This window comes from Pan paniscus, chromosome 6, assembly GCF_029289425.2.
Source record: "Pan paniscus chromosome 6, NHGRI_mPanPan1-v2.0_pri, whole genome shotgun sequence".
Classification (NCBI taxonomy): domain Eukaryota; kingdom Metazoa; phylum Chordata; class Mammalia; order Primates; family Hominidae; genus Pan; species Pan paniscus.
This window is the reverse complement of record NC_073255.2, coordinates 82916067-82931555: the sequence shown is the minus strand read 5'-3', so window position 1 is coordinate 82931555 and position 15489 is coordinate 82916067. Positions and strand designations below refer to the sequence as shown.

General features: G+C 36.8%; 1 protein-coding gene across 10 annotated transcripts in view; it reads left to right on the top strand.

Moving 5' to 3' along the window:
• LOC134730681 (ras GTPase-activating protein 4-like) overlaps nt 1-15489 on the top strand; it is a 102123-nt gene that overhangs the window by 50952 nt on the left and 35682 nt on the right. For 2 of the 10 annotated variants that reach the window (XR_010112599.1, XR_010112601.1), the window contains one exon: nt 1599-4819. The exons of the other annotated variants lie outside the window; for them this stretch is intronic. The gene's annotated coding sequence lies outside the window, so the exon portion shown is untranslated. Of the gene's footprint in view, nt 1-1598; nt 4820-15489 lie in introns of those variants that run through there. 10 annotated transcript variants of the gene reach the window in all.

Sequence of the window (15489 nt, the reverse complement as noted above, 5' to 3'; positions counted from 1 at the left end):
AATCGTATGTTAGAGGGAGCAGTATCTGAAGATTGTCCCTTAAAAAAGCACTTGGGCCTGAGCCCTAATGACACAACACAGATTCCAAGCCAAATAGAGGTCTGTGCTTTCATCAGGTAGCTCCTCTCTCTTCTTTCCTATGTTACATTCTGCAGTGATAGTCCTTCATGAAGAAATAAGAGAATGGTTTAGTGTGCCTGCTTTCTCAATAAGTGTGAGGGGATTGTGAAAAGTGGAGATTTTTAAATTTTCTTTTTGACTTTTACATTCAGGGGGTACATGTGCAGGTTTGTTACATGGGTACATTGCATGTTGCTGTGGTTTGGTGTACAAATGATTTCATCACCCCGGTAGTGAGCATAGTACTCAATAGATACCTGATAGTTTTGCTACTAAATAGTAGGGAACATTCTCTCCCTCCTCCCACCTGCAGTGTTTGGTTCTCAGTTCCTGTGTTAATTTGCCTATGATAATCGGCTCCAGCTGCGTTCGTGTTGCTGCAAAGAACATGATTTCATTTTTTCATGGCTGCATAGTATTCCATGGTGTATATGTACCACATTTTCTTTAGCCACTCCACCACTGATGGGCATCTAGGTTGATTCCATGTCTTTGCTATTGTGAATAATGCTGTGATGACCATATGGGTGCATGTGTCTTTTTGGTAGAACGATTTATATTCCTTTGGGTATACACCCAGTAATGAGATTGGTAGGTTGTGATATTTCTGCTTTAAGTTCTTTGAGAAATCTCCAAACTGCTTTCCATAGTGGCTGAACTAACTTACATTGTTGCTAAACAGCTTCACTCCATTTTGAATCCACATCACTGACTGGACCCTAAGCGTTTTTAAGCATCAGGCAAAAGACAGTCTACTCAGGCTCCTCTCTATCTTAACAAACACTTGAATTAAAAATGTTGTGCCTAACAGCAAACATTTCTTGGGCAATTTTATGGAATGTAAAGGAAAAGAAAACTACACATTTTTGAGTCTACTATGTGTTGGGTGCTTTTCTAACAGTATCACATTTGACCCTTCCAATTCATTGAGTTGGATAGTGTTACTTCAACTTTTCAAATGAAAAAACTGCTTTTTTGGAGAAGTAGAAGAAATTCACCAAACTTATCTGTTGCTAGTTCACTCTTGTGTCCAGACTCACGATCTCTCTATGGCACCATACTGCTTTCTTTAAGGAAATTACAATTTAAATAAGCCAAGCAATTTACCCTACCTCTACAAACCTCAGTTACATCCTTTGGAACATAATGATAATTATAATTCATAAAATTTGGGAAAAGTAAATAGAGGAACAAACAGGATTAATTGTACAAATGAAAAATTCACATAGGCTGTTCTATATGATAAGAGTAAAGGAATGTGATAGATCGGAGTGTTTGTGTAGAAATGAAGTAGGACAGAAACTTCAAGGTGAAGTGAGGTCAAGCTTCTTTTACTCTTGAATTTCAAAACTTTGTATTTTACAACATGAGAAATGATAAAAGATTGATTAGCTGTTAGGTGGGGTGCAAAGTAGTAGACAGATATGAAACCTGAACATTATCTGTATAATGTATTTTAACATGATTATTTCTTCAAGGATCTGCTGTTATCACTAGAGGAATTATTGCCCAGAATATGGACCAAAGGTTAGAAGACTTCACATTGGAATCCTGGGTCTGCCGTTAAATAATAAGGAACAAGCACTACTTCATAAGATCTTACTCTCATCATTTATAAAGTGATGATTTAAAAATGTCTTTCCTATGTTGTGATCCTAAGGATGCAATGTAATAAAGCATTTAAGATCATAGGCCTTTGGGGGCAGAAGAAACTGGCCTACATAGTCCTCTTCTAGCTATGTTTTAGCTCTCTTATCTTAGAAAAAATAAAACCTCTTTAAGCCTCAGTTTCAATAACTGGAGAATAGGGAAAATAATAGTTCATTCCTCATAGGGTTGTTGAGAGCATTAACTAACAATAGATAAAATTCTGCATATATATAATTCAAGACTTGGCATATAGATTGTTTTAAAAAATATATGTAATTATAGTGAGTAATATACTTATAGGCATTCCGCAAGGAGACATCCAAGTGTGGCATCAGTCTTTCTAAGTTTGACAAACAAGTAAGCTGTTTAAAGCCGATTACCCTCTAGAATGAGAGGTTGGGATTACTGTGGACTACAAAGATGTGTGGCCAACAATATTTTATATTCTTCTTGGATGTCCTCCTCTTCTCAATTCCCCAGAATATAAAGTCATATTTTGGGGGGACTGTTTGTGTTTTGACTATTAGAAACATAAGCTGACTTAGGGCATGCAGTGAGGAGTACTGAAGGCAAAAAACAAATGATGAGACCCCTTTCAACAGCCTCGCATCTAGGGAAAAAGGCACATGCTGTGTGTCAGCCCAGCCCACCCTGGGAGAGGAAAAGACTACTAGTGAAGTAGTAATGTTAAAAAGAAGAAAAAGTGAGTGTTTTTTTGGTGGGGAACCATTAACACTTTCCAAAAATACACAAAACCAACTTGAAGTTCAATTAAGGGCTGCAAAAGGGAGAAGAGTATGCTATATCTTCAGCATCTGGACCAGAACTAGTACATGAAGTAATACATATCTGTCACTGACAGCTTTCTTGGCTATTTTTAATTCAGTCTAATTAGTCATGTCTTCTCCTGCAAGTATACGAATCAGTCAGAATGTGGGTAACAGTTGTGAAACTACCTTTTGGAGAACTCCTTTGCATATTATTGTAGAAGACAACCATAAAGTCCTATAAATGATAGTCCCCAAAAATGTCAACCCAGATAATTCAACGGATGTCAAGAAGCAGAGGTTGGATGGGCTGTCATAGATACTGGGGTTGAATACAGCATATGACATCAAAATCATGGCTTTGTAAACATTTCCTTCTTCACATGCAGATTTAATTATATTGAACCCCAGAGAAGAGCAAAGCTGGGGCCAGCATCATTTCAAAGGAAAGAAAAATGTGTTCCTATTTTTACAGCCTTGTAAAAGCAAGGAAATGTCTGAAGAGAAGAAAAAATAGTTTCAAAGAAGAATGCAATATGCCCCAACCCAAACTTATTCAAGATGTCATTCCTGGATAGAATTCTACACTCTCAGCATTAGACAGGCTGCTTAAGCAAAGGCAGGTTCTACATAGACTGTCATCTGAACATGATATTGATGGATCGTTTTTACAAACAGGCTGGACTGCAATGAAAAGCCTTGTGAATGTGCTAAGACTGCTTTAAGAAGTCACTGGAGACCAGAGTGCCTGAAGGAGAGGATCTAAGCCAAGTTCTATGAACAGTTCATAATATATGAATAATGAAGCACTTCAGGAAAAAAAAAACATATACATGATGAAGATATTCCCAAAGACATTTCTTGTGTCACTAATATTTTCGAGAACCCTCCTAGCAGCAACTTTATTAGGTGTTTCAGGATATGCAATACGTTTTTTTCAGACACTCTGATCCACAGTTCTTTTTTTTTCTCTCAAGTCACAAAGAACAGGCTTCCATTGCACTAAAGCAGGTAGAAGTCTTGTCTGAAATAAGCTTGAGACAATATAATGAATCAACTCAATGTAGAAACATTATACACACACGTGTAACTAGAACTGTTGGGGCCTTTCAAGGGCAATAAGGAAAGAGAGTATATTGATGAAATAAAAAAATCTGCCTTCTTGCAAATGGAAAACCTGCAACTATTGCAAACAATCCCACCCAGAACCTAATTTCAACACAGAACATATGACTCAGACCAAAAGGCATTTGGTCATTTTTTGCTCACTCACCTGCCCAACTACAATTTTTCTTGGAGCTTTAATATTCAATTGCAAGTTCTTGAATTGAAATTTAAGGCTTTGAAAATATATTAACTTAAATTATTATATAGTTTACTGATTTTTCATCACTTAAATCAGGTTTTATAAGAGGAGTTTGTTATTGTACACTCCCAGAGATTTTAAGTTCAAAAGAAATGAACTGAAATGGCTTTATTTAAATTGCAGATGACTACTTAAAAAGATACTGGTTAGAGCATGTTCAGATAAAAAATAAAGACAGGGTACCATTATTTTTCAAATATAATCCTCAGCTATTGTTACCAACATATGCCTGCCATAGGATTACAGAAAGGAAAAGTAGGAAGAAGTTTAAGGGGTCATCCTGCTCATTTTTTGGCATTTAAGTCTTTATTTAAAACAAACAAACAAAACAAAAAACAAAACATAAGACAGAACTTCCGTATACCCTCTTAGCAAGCTCTTTTAGTACATCTGAAAGCCTATTCCTTTAGTCATATGTTCACTGAATATTAAACATCACTGTTTACCATTCTTATAAGTAGCCCTTTGCATGGTGAAGACTTAATCGTATCTGTTTATAGACAGTTTTTCAGTTGCTGAATCACATTCTTATATGCCTACTTTGATCTTCACAAAATTCTTTTGTGATAGAGCAGGTGAACCCTCAGGCGCCAGGGCAGGGTTTATGTTTTTCATCACTGATGCTAAACATATAGAATGTGCTTAATGGTATTTCTTGAATAAATGGTTGAAGTATCCCCTTTCACACAACATGAAAACCAAGGCTCCGTGAGATTCAGTGAGATTCCCAAGGTCTATTTGTTGAAAAAGTACCATTGAGGCTGGCTTTGAGGGATTTTGATTATTACTCTAGAGTTCTGTGCACTCACTAATTTATTAGGTCTTCATATAACTTACACATACTACCTTCTAGTATTCATTCCCAAACTCTTAAAAAAGTAAAATAAAATAAAAAGATAAAGAAAAAGAAAAAAAAGCTTATGAGGCAGAATAAAAATGAAAAATCTATTGGCTTCTTTATTTTGAAATCTTAATACTAAATTGTATTGTAAAGACCAAAAAAAATTAAAATAATAAAATACATTCTTTTCTGAGAATTCATTCTTCATAGGAGAAAATATTGGCTCAAGAATAATAGTTAAATGTTAAGTATTCTATATAAGTTGTCGATTGATTGATAATAACATTGTTTTAGATATATTAGATGATTGTTGACTCAGCACTTTCACATATATTACTTTCTGAACCCACGTAAGAGCATTTATTCCCATTTTACAGATAAGGAAGTGGTGAGGAAGAGGCTATATGATTGCATCCAGGTCTTAGGTCTTAATCTCAGGTTGTCTGCCTCTACAGAATGTTGGCTGTGACACTGACATTTATCAATTTTGATTCCTATTTTGAATGATGACCCTTTTAAGCCTTGTTGCATTTGTCTAACTATAATTCTTTTTTTTTACTGAGAATTTCAGGGTAAAAAGGACACTTGCCAAAAAACCTAAGGGAATGCAGAGTATGACCATATGAAACTGAACAGTGCTGACTTCTATATTTTACTATTTGGCGGGGTTATTCAATGAATATGGGAATGGGTGCCTAGCCAGGAGACGTATGTGTAGAAAAGAGCCACCAGAAGTCATTCTGATTAAAATATCTCTTCTCTTATAAATATTTGAGCACTTAGAAATTAATTTGGACTAGCAAACTCCTCCTTTTAAAAGCAAATATCCTGGGAAGATCAAATCTCTAAGTCATAGTGACAATTATTTTAATAATCACATGAATATCAAGCTGAAAATAAGTAATTCAGGAAATGGGAGTTTTGCTGGGCAGAGGAAGAAGAGATCATTTGAGAGCATTGAGGATATTAAGCACCAGTGGTAAGGGAAGAACTTTGTACAGCTAGAAAGCATTAGAAGGGCTCTGAATATTAGGAAAGTTGAAGGCAAACAGGCGGTCAATAGGTAATTGTACACGAGAGGTTACTTATGCACTGGGCCCTGGATAGCAGCCGTGTGTTACTGAAAATTATCTTCTGTACATGGCTGTTAATTTTGGATATCTAGATTCCAAATAATTTTTAAGGATACAAATATAAGTCTTCTTAAGTCAGCTCTGTGTCTCTGCAGTCTAATGTAGCTTAATCTTCTATACGTCACTGCTACATTAAAGCCAGAGCTGTCCTAATCGGTTGCTATAATGTACAGGCACACACACACACACACACATGCACACATGCACACATACATATATACACAAGCAGGCACTAATAAGAAAGATGAGAAGAAAGGGCTAATTTCCAGACACTTGGCAATTCTAATTTTAAAATTCTAACACTCCCTCTCTTAAGATCCTTTCCTTTTTGTCTTTCTCAACTTCCCTTCTCATTCATCCATTCAACTAGTATTTTCTATGCTCGAATTATCTGCAAAGTATTGTGTTGAATTTTAGAGATTTTGTAATGAACCAACCAACTCCTGCATCGAGGAGCTCAAATTCCAGTGTGGTGCGTAATGGGAATATAGATAGGACGGTATGGGAGCAAGAAAAGTGTAGTCCTTATTGAGCTGGAGTGTTAGGAAACTTTTAGGAGATCATGTTAGTTGAGTCTTGCTTTTCAGGTGGGGTTCACATTTCTGCAAGTTATCAACTCAGTTGTTTCTGAGGCTCTGTTAAGTCCTTGCTAAACCCAAATTCTCCCTACAGGAAAAATCCTACAGAGGCTGATAAGTCTAATTATCATATGGGCATTGAATTTTAGCCATCAAACCACTACACCATTTCAGGGAAATCTACAGCCATTTTTCTCCACCTAATGACAAAGGTATACATGCAGTTAGTCAACAGCAGTCAACATATTCCTATAACAAAAGAAAAAAGATAGGTTTTTTAATGTTGAATTAATATAATAATATCAGTTCTCATATTAATGAGATATAATAATGTTGAATTCTAATAATAATATCAGTTCTCATATTTCAAATTCATTTAAATATGGGTTTATCACTCTATCTGACCCTTGCAGTTCTTTATGTAGTAAATATATAAAAATGCAAGCTCTGCATAATGATTTATTGAATGAAAGACCAACAGTGTGATCTTAACTGATTTTTTATTTTTCTTAGTTGTCTACGTCTTGATAGAAGAGTAAAACAGGATCTGCTTTACATGATCAGTTTCAGGCCATTAATATTTGAAAGATTTTTCTAGGCATTTGTTGGGAAATACTTTTACATTATAAGCACTTTGTGGTGTGGTTACTTTTTAAGGTTTAGGAACTGTCTGTCTATGTCTAAGAATTACTTAGAGATATTATTAAGACTTAAGCTCCTAAGTCACTTATATGCACGCTGGGTGGGGAGTGTGTGGGAGGGAGAAAAACATTCAATTGTTTTGTTGCTCTTAGTTCAATAAAGTGAAGGAAAAAAATGGGGACGATCTCTTGGATTTGTAGCAACAATGGGATAGAACATATGATAGAATGAGGGAGACACAGGAGGGGGCTGAATGGTTCCCAGCCTCAACAAATGTGTGTAATGGGCCCTAAATTTAAAAGGAAAAAAAATTCCTAGGTGACTAATGTGGTTATAATGAACAATTAAAGCAGGTTAACAAGCTGCAGAGTGCATTCTTATTCAACCAGCAGAAATCAGTCATTGGGGCTTTCAAGAGATAAGAGAAACTATTGACAGGCTTGAGGAGAGCAGCTGAAATTACACAGTCACTCCACACTCTTTATACATTTGTCACTAGTGGATGTAAATATTTATGGCTCAGATGACAAACGACTTACCTTATTTGGTGATTTGAGGCTCTGCTGCAATTCCAGGGTCACCAGAGTGGTGGTAAGTTTCTGCTGAGATCTGGGCTGGATTAAGGCTAGGGAGTCGTAGCAGCTGCAAATGAAAATGTGTCATAACCCATTCCACCCCTATAATCCTCCAACTTTCACACATGTCCCCAAACCAATCCCCTGCCCCCCACCAGAAAAATACTAAGAAAATCTGTTTCTTGGGCTGTAAGGGGAAACTCCAGTATCTGGAATTTAAAAGAATGTGGAGTGCAGAGAAGGAGCTAAAGTAAGCACGTTCAGAGTGTGCATAAAATTAAAACACACCAACCTCATCTGTTGAACAGCATGGTGCTCTGGCAGTTCATAAGCAAATGTTTAATAATATTTATAGTTCAGCTAAATAAGGAATTAATAAAGAAAAAAGTGGATTGTCCTGGATGAGATCAACTCGGTATGCTCTCCCAGATGTTGGTTTTAGGTTTAGGTAGCATAGAATCACCTATGGTCACCAAAGAGTGCAGGAGAGTTTGGTAAAGGAGCTCAGCCCAGGGAATGCCTTTAAAGAGATAATCTTTACATGCTTTCCTATGCTTCGACAAAATTCTGTGCCACTGGTCAGGGAGACAACACTTTTTCCTTCTGTTTTCCAACTGTGAGCCTTGGTTACAACCACAAGAATGTGAAGAAAAATCTACTTAAAATGGTCTTTTAGGGGTAGAACTTATACCAGATGAGTTATAATTACAGAATATTAGAGATGTTTTTTGTGCTAGATACTGGGTCTTGAAACTACTTACCTTGAAACTATTAAAACCTTAAGTGGATTTTTAACCCCCTGAAGTTGACTACACTGCTGTGCATCCAGACTTAAAGCTGCCCTGAGGTTCTCTTGATGGGAAGTTTTCTCAACTGACAGCTCCCAGATTTGAGGAAATAAGTCTATAACCATGTATTTATATATATACACACATATATTATATATGTGTGTATATATATGTATATGTATTATCTATATACACATATATATGCATATATATAGAATATATATGTATATATGCATATATACATATATGTACGTATATGTATATATGCATATATATACGTATATATGTGTATATATATGTATATATGTGTGTATATGTGTATATATATATTCTCTGATCAAGGCATTTTTATACTACTACTGGGGGAAAATGACTAGAAAGCCTTCTTTTAGAAAGAAAAAAATTCATAAGAATTAACATTCCAAGAATTACATGGAAATTACGATAAATTTTCCTTTAACTAATCTTCTGTGCACCAAGAGATCCACTTTTATATGCAGCTTTTTTCTACCCAATACAGCTAAGTACAACAGAAATTGAAGTTGCGGTGGCCATGGTGATGCCCTCTCTAGATCCCCTTTAGAGAAAGAACTTGCTGTTTAAATTCCCCTTCAAGAAAGACTTGTCCCAGCTGCTAAGGTTGCTGTTGGCAGGCAAGTGTCAGCTGGTAGCCCCTTCAGGGATGGCTTCAGCTGCAGAGAACTTTCTTACCTAAGGCAGTGCCCTTAAGAAAGCAGCCCACTTCAAATGACTGATGGAGTATTTATACAAATGCCAGGTCATTTCAGCCAATGCATGACAACATTAAGATACGGTTTTAGCTCTAAAGTATCTCCACGAGGTTGGTCATTGGCTGAGGTTGTCATAAGGCCAGCATCACTCCTGCCAGAATCTGCTCCCTTCCTCTCCCTTCTATAGTTGTTGATTTGCCTCATGATCTATCTCAGTCTCCTTTCCAGAAAACCCAACCTATGACACATGGTCATAGACAAACGTGAAGATGTTGGCCCCAGCTTTAGGGGAGAAAGTAACTTGTGCTGACTTGGCCTCCCAGTGGAGATCATCATCTGCTTGTAGAATTCCTCAATCAAAGAGTTAGGCAATGGATGACTCTCTCTCTAAATCAGGGACAGATCATTTAGAACTAAGGATGACATAGAAGTCTTAACCTTGACTTTCTTATTTCTCAATCTCAGCAACCTGTTATTGCTCTAGGACTTAAATATGTGGAAGCTATCTGTAGAATTCACATAAGCCAAATAAAGTTTGGTAAAGATGATAATTTTAAAAGAAGGAACATGCATATATCCTAGTTTTGCTTGGCAATTTTTGTGTGCTCAGTTTATTATTCTTTGCCTTTAGATGTGTTCGCTGCATTTCTTTATCTCGAGCTCCAGAATCAATCCTGGTCCCCAAAATGAATGATTTAAAAGCCTGTAAATCACTGATTAAGCATGATAAGCCTTTGTATGGTTCTACTAGGGTCTTAAGTGCCCTGATTTCTTTGAGACTCAGCTTTTAATTTGTTTTCTAGAGAGTAAATCTCAATAATGTAGCCTAAAATACATACCAGGAATAAATGCTCTACTGCTAAATGCCAATCTCTGCTTATGAAATCCTGGTTCCTCTTTTGTACCTCCCCTCTGGCTATCAGTGACCTGTAGAGCTTCTTGCAGATCAGGTGATAGTATCAGTCAAAGAAGATCATTACCCAAAGGCCAAGGAACTTGCATTCTTATCCCTGAATGGCCTAATTATATTAGTAGAATAAAATTTCCATTTCTACTCATAAATAATTTCTAAGGGGAAAAAATGCCATAGCTTGATAAAATTAAAGGTTTATGGGTCAAGCCACCTTTAAACTCAGCTACTATTTTTCACAGCACAGGTCTTTATTCTTCCCTTTCCTGTATCTAACCCCTACCCCATTACCAATTTGATCAAGCACAAAGAAGAAACAGACTCAAGTTCAATTGGCCTAGTCTGGCTGAAAATAATCTGGGGAGAAAAGAAAAGGTCAAGACCATAGCAAAGTTCTTTTCATTAAGAAGATGTCATAAGCAGAGCATAAACACTGTGATCACTAAGAGCATGGAATAATATTCACATTGACAGAATCTTAGCACAAATAAAAGAGTTTCATTAAATTGAAATGAAAAAGTTCAGTGACCCTTACCACATCCAAGGATATTCCCAGAATTTAGCAAAAAGAAGCAAAAATATATATATATTAAGAGAATGTTTTCAAGACTTCTTTCTAAAATGATTGTGGCAATTACAGGCACAATCTGGCAGGAGGTACCATGGATCTTGCCACCCAGGCAAGACTCATCTCATTGGTCACCTCTTTGCTCCATCTCTAAAATTTCCTCTTTCATTTCTTAAAAATGATGCTATGTTTCTCTCTTGCTTACATCTATCAAACCTAATTTTTGGAACTTTTCTTCCTGTGCTGTACTTGATTAAATGGAGTCTTAACCCCTTTTATCTTGTTGGAATTATATCATCTGGCCAGACATTTCTCTTTCTGCCTGGAGTCTTAATGGCTGGCTCATTCCTTATATTTTTTTCATTAACCTTTTACCATCATCAATATTGGCAGAAGAATGTACTTAATACGAATACATTTACAAATATAAAATATACTTATTTTTTCTCAAACTCAAACTTCACAATTCTGGGAAAGAACACAAACTGTCAGGGAGCCTTGAGCTAAGTGGCTTCCATGGAGTCAGATATACTGGCTTTCTTTACACAGAGGGCAATGATGGGGAGGAAAGTTAGGGGGCAGAGGAAGGAGGGGTCTTCCTAAAACACACTCGCAATTGGATAGAGTAATTTTTTGATGCATGAAAACTCCTTAGGCATTTAACTTTTGTTGTCAGATAAATTTCTGGCAATATCTAAGCAGACATCTTGAGAATTAATATCTAAAAATAAGTTTCTGGCCCCAAACCTCAGTGCAGTGGTTTAAAAAAAAACAAAACAAATCATCTGGCCCACCACGGTGGCTCATGCCTATAATCCCAGCACTTCGGGAGGCCGAAGTGGGCAGATCACTTCAGGTCAGGAGTTCGAGACCAGCCTGACCAACATGGAGAAACCCCATCTCCACTAAAAAAAATTACAAAATTAGCCGGGTGTGGTGGCGCATGCCTGTGATCCTAGCTACTCCGGAGGCTGAGGCAGGAGAATCGCTTGAACCCGGGAGACAGAGGTTGCCGCGAGTCGAGATTGTGCCATTGCATGCCAGCCTGGGCAACAAGAGTGAAACCCCATCTCAAAAAAAAAAAAAAAAAAAAAAATCATCAGACCCTATAGGTGTAAGTTTGTGAATAGTTAAAAGGACACCCTTTGTTCCTGTTTCATTTTTTTATTTGGAATTCTTGCCACTCTGTCACTGAACATCTTGAGTTTGTTTTGCATATCATCAACTGTATGAGATGAATTTTTTTTATCCTTTATTAACTATACAATCAAAGTCTCAGGCCCTGCATGATTCCCCAAAATTTGTGGTTTTCAGATCAGCAATGCCCTAGTTCAAGGAGAAAATTGCTTTCAGCCAGTATTATTCAAAGAGTCTTGTTTCCATTTTATCTTTTATTTAACACTGCTGTGTCATCTAGGGGCCCGTTCACAAGGACTCCAATTATTTGATAGGCAGCAGCCAGTGACATTTTTCTCTCGTTTTCTCATCTGATAGGCATAAGTTAAAATTTATTTTTATTAAAAAATTAGGCACCTACTTAGAGGTTGGGGAAGTTTACATGAGGGCCACAAAGATTTCACTGTGAAGCAAATTTTTTAAAAAAGAAAAGATCTCTCTGAAATGAAGACTTCTGCAGAATTACCTGAAGAGAGCCTATAGCCATAGCTTAAACCACCTAGCTTATCTCTCTCTTGATCCCCTGATGACTGACAGACTGATAGCAACCGAATATACCTAGTGTTTGAACAAAGGCCCTTGGTTACTTCTTGGCAAAAGTACAAATAAGCCATTGGCTTTTCTTTTGTCTTGAATTTGACTCAGTCAACTTCATTCAGGCACTGGTTATAAAAGCCAATCCAAAAGTTGTTTTTAAAAGTTACTAGATGATTGTCCTTTAAGAATGGATAATCTTCCATAAAATGTTGAAGCATGTCTCTCTGCTTTTTGGCGCACCTCTAACCAGGTCTACACCTTGATGATGATGACATTTTTCAGCCAAATGTGGGCCGAACACACAGTTTATAGGAATCATTTATTCCCTGCCGTAATCCTATGAAGTAGGCCTTATCATTCCTACCTTACAGAAAGTAAATAGGCACTATCATTCCTATCTTATAAGAAATTGAGGATTGAGATGTTAAGTAACTTGCATAAACTTATATATATAATAGTTGGTAAATCCAGAGTTAGAATCCAGAAAGTTAAAACTACAAAAGCTGTGCTCATGAACACTTTGCCCCACTGCATTTTATACTTATCTTCATCTACTTATCTAACCATCTATTTATGTTTTTGTGAAATACATGATCATGGTAAATTATCAATAACATTAAAAAATAAAATATTTGCTTATTTTCCCTCAAAGGGAGAAAATTTTCTTGACTATCACTTAACACCTCATTTATTCTCTTCCAGAATTCACATTTTCTTTTTCTCATTCATTCACTCTTTGTCATTTAATATCCTACTTTTTAATTTAACATTATACATGAGCCTTTTATGTCATTAAACATAATATTCTTCAAAAATCTGATCTTAATGGTAACACAATATTCTATTAAATAGCCATATTTGACATGTATTTTATGTTGAGAAATAAGATCTTTTCCTTCTGGGAAGTACACATTTCTTATTCTCTTTCCTTTCCCACAGTCTCCAGGTGTGAGCACATAACTCAGGCCTGGTCAATCAAAGTGCCACATATTTTAACCATTTTTCTTTTCTTTTCTTGAGATTGGCATGTAACTCAAAGTGTTTTAATGTGAACTCTCAAAAATGTTTACTGGATCTGTTGGAAAGACACTCTTTCTGTTAATGTTCCTAAGTCGGCAAGTCTAGAGTTTCTGGTGAGTAGCTATCTGAGAATGGAGATATCACTGCAGAGAGCTGGTTAAAGTCCTGAGAGCTAAGTTCCTCATTGTGTTGCTGGATAGCTAGATGGAGCCTTACCTGATGTTAGCTTTAACCCTGAACTTTCATACATGTGAAACTATAAGCCTCCTTTTTTGCGTAAACAGCAAGTGCCAAGTTCATGAAATAGGATCCTGCTGTCACGACTGAAGAATAAAGAGAGGCCAGTGTGGTGTGTGAGGCAAGGAGAATGGCAAGAGATAAGCACAGAGAGAGCACAGGACCAGGGCTAAGTCACACAGTTTCTTAAGGGATATATCTATCTATCTATCTATCTATCTATCTATCTATCTATCTATCTATCTGGAATTTGTCCTTTATGTCAAGTAAGAGAGAAGTCAGTCATTGGAGGGTTCTGTGCAGAGAAATGGCATAGCTTGACACCATGTAAAAAAAAATGACCCGGATCATTTTGTTGGAAGCTTTTGCTGGGGCAGAGCAGAGAGATGAATAAAAAACTATTCTAAAAATCAGAGGAAAGATGATAACACCTTTTACCAGAGTGGTAGCCTGGTTGCAGTGAGAAGTGGTTAGATCTTAGATGTATTTTAAAGATAAAATTAATAGGATTTGCTGAGAGTTAAAATGTGGTATGAAAAAGACAGAGAGAAGTCAGTAATGACTCTAAGGTTTTTGCCATTAGCAATTGAAGAATGGAATTATCATCAGCTGAGATTGGGGGATACTGTAGGAAAAACAGATTTCAAGGAAGGAGGAAAGCCAATAGTTCTGTTTAGGACTTGTTAAGTTTGAGATGCCCTTTACTTGTCTAGATGGAAATGTCAAGATCTCTGTTATATGTCCAAATGCATATGGAAGTCTGGGTTTCAAAACAGAAATCCAGGTTAGAGATGTGAAGTTGGGAAATATCAGCATACAAATGTTTTTTAAATCCCTAAGACTAGTAAATGAAACAGAGAAGAGGTCTCAAGACTGAGGCCTGAGTCATTCTAGAAATAAGAGTTTGTGCAGATGAGGGAGAACCAGAAAAGTTGGTTGAAAAGAAAACAGCCAGTGAAGTAAGAAAGTGAGCGACAGAGAGTAGTGGATTGAATAGTGCAGACTAGTAGTTGTGGGCTGAATATTTGTGTCCACCCCACCATTCATATGCTAAAGTTGTAACTTCCAGTGGGAGGGTATTTAAAGGTGGGTCATTTGGGAGGTAATTAGAGTTAGATTAGAGTTTGGGGGCCCTCAAGATTGGATGAATCCTCTTGCAAAAAGAGGAGACTTGGAATCTTGCTCTCTGCTCTCCCCCATTTGGGGACACAAGGAGAAGATGGCCATCTGCAAACCAGGAAGCCAGCCCTCGCCAGACACTCAATCTTTTGGCTCCTTAATCTTGAACTTTCCAGGCTTCATAATCATGAAAAATAAATTCCTGCTGTTTAGGCCACCCAGTTTATGGTACTCTGTTATAGCAGCCCAAAATGACTAAGATACTAGTGGAGAAAGGAGTGATTAACTGTGTCAAATGCAATCTATACTGAATAATGACAATGAGGCAGAGCAAAAGTGAGAGTGTTAGTTGTAGAAATAGGCCAGCTACATGGCAATATGACAGGTGCAGTCTCACAGGGTCCCATGCTTAGGGTTTTATGCTCTGTGGTGGCTATCTTGACTTTTTTTTCAAGTTTTATTTTCGTGTGGTAGGAACACAACATGAGATTTGATCTCTTAACAAATTTTAAAGTGAAAATACAGTATTATAAATTATAGGTGCAATGTTATACAGTAGATCTCTAAAGCTTATTCATCTTGTTTAACTGACAGTGTCTATCCATTGTTTAGCAACCATCCTTTTTTCCTCACCTCTTTCCCTGGTAACCACCATTCTACTCTCTGATTCTATGAATTTGACTGTTAGATACTTTATATAAATGAAATGATTATCTGTCCTACATCTGTCT